Source organism: Arachis ipaensis, chromosome B10 (assembly GCF_000816755.2).
Source record: "Arachis ipaensis cultivar K30076 chromosome B10, Araip1.1, whole genome shotgun sequence".
Lineage (NCBI taxonomy): Eukaryota > Viridiplantae > Streptophyta > Magnoliopsida > Fabales > Fabaceae > Arachis > Arachis ipaensis.
In genome coordinates this window covers 5,511,845-5,514,322 of record NC_029794.2, presented here as the reverse complement: position 1 = coordinate 5,514,322, position 2,478 = coordinate 5,511,845, and positions in this window count along the sequence as shown.

Below are 2,478 nucleotides of genomic sequence, written 5' to 3'. Positions count from 1 at the left end.
ACATTTATTTTATGTTTTTAAATATTAATAATCAATTATTAATAAAAAATAAAAAAATTTATTGGTTTTCTTATATTACTGGTAATTAAAATTGAGTACTATTTAGGGTGATGAAGTCTCATCTAACGACTTTCATCTATCAACTTCACCTGAAATCAACTGCACCTGAATTTTCACCGCTATTTATACCTTCTCGTTTCTTTGATTCTTTCACGTTCCATTTTGTCCGTAAAGTTTATTTTTCAAAATTAATAAATAAATAAACAATCCCAAAAAAAAGATTTTTTTATTACATAATAATATCAAGAGACATTTAAAGTAATTATATACATAAAAATAATAATTGAAATATAAATATATGTTATATTAAATATTATAGTTAAAGATACATATCAAATTATTTAATTATTGTTTTTAATCTTGAAGTAAGTAATTACTAACATTTAAACCATTTTCTTTTGGCATAAAAACAGGTTGTATTAGTACATAATAAGCATCATTATTCTCCATTAATATTTCTCTTTTATTTTTTTGTGAAGTGATGTAGAATACGCACGTTAGTGTATGGTTGTTGAAAGCGCAGACAAATATAGCGCATGTTTGAGTTCCCATAATTGGATAACTACGTTTTTAAGTTGTTTCTAAATTCTAAATTTCTAATTAACTACAATCCCACGATTAATGTTTGAAACAGTGCGCAGTTTTTCTCTTTTCTTCACACATTATATAGCCATGTAGTGTTCATGCACGTAATAAGGTTCATTAGTAATAAAATAAGAATATGCTTTTCAACTTTCATTTTTCTTTTTTTCTTTAAAGTTGAGAGTTCCTCAAGAAACCTCTCTGGCAATTTCTTCCATTGTATTGTTCCTTTAGTTTTTAAAATTCTGAATATTTTTTGCTTTTTTCTCACTCCAACTAACTTCCCTTGATGCCAACTTAATTCCGTGAAGCAAGTTTTTTCATTGCTTTCATTATTGTATATAATATCCATAACCCTTCTTCTGCATATATCAGTTTCTGATAATCATCTTCATATATTAAAGATACATTACATTATATAATATAATGTTGGAGCTAGTAAATATTTTAAGGTGCCAGAAATTGGTGCAAAGTCCAACATCATTTTGTAGGTTGATAAGGTATTTGCACAAGGAACCAATTCCAGTGGCATGGAAAAAACCAGGAATAGGGTGGACAAAGTTGAATTTTGATGGATCATGCAAAGTGGGAAGTGGGAAAGCAAGCATTGGAGGTGTGGTTCGAAATCACAATGCAGAATTCATGCTTGGCTATGCTGAATCCATTGGAATAGCTAATAGCACCATTGCTGAACTCACTGCACTTAGAAGAGGCCTTGAATTGGTGCTTGAAAATGGTTGGAACAATGATATCTGGCTTGAAGGTGATGAGAAAACATTGGTTGATATTATTGTGAGAAGGAGGCAAGTTAAGTGCATGGAAGTTCAAAAGCATATTAGTCACATCAATTCTCTTCTTCCTGGCCTTAATAATTGCATTGTGAGTCATGTGTATAGGGAAGGGAATAGAGCTGCTGATAAATTTGCCAAAATGGGGCATCAATTGGATCAACCTACAATCTGGACACATTCTCCTCCTGATGAAGTTTTGCCTATTTTCCATGATGATGCTCAAGGTATACCTATTATCAGAAAGAAAGGAATTTAATCATTATTATTCTGTATATTATATATTAATTCTTTTCAGGCAAGATGGATGTATATATTAATATATGTATGTATGTATACATGTAATAGCTAGGTGTATATGATAGTATCTTACCTCTTTTTGAATAATGTATATGTAAATGATGATCAGCTTTACAATTTACAAAGGAGGTTATTACTTAATAACAGAAAATTTTATTTTGGGGATATTAATTGTAAGGAACTAACATAAAATTATTATAAGTTCAATTAGATGAATAGAGTTGTATAATGACTATTCATTTCTTAATGATGACACCAATGAAAATGACTTATGCCGAAAGTATAGTATGAGATTTATCAATTCTTACTTCACCGCCTACTTGCTTGAACCTACATATTCACTTTATTATGAAGTGTAATTTTTCTATTCAAGACTGCAAAAAAATACTAAACCAATCTCCTAAGCAACAAGTATCATTTATTTATCTTCAATTATTCTAGAGAAATATTTAAGTGCTGAGTACAATTTGTTATTTTGAACGATCTAATTTTTTTAATTTATTAATCTAACCATATATTTTTAGCTTATACTTTTAAATATTGATAACTAATTGCTAACTAAAAATAATAAATTTGACTGACGCTTTAGTATTTTTCGTTATTCTATATGCAACAGAACAATGAGGATAATGTGTAGGGTCGAAATAATGGATGAAACAATCTTATTATTAGATAATCAACAAAAATTTAGCCAATAATAAGTCAACAAATATTTTTAAAGTGTACTTCATATTAATTAATTATTAAT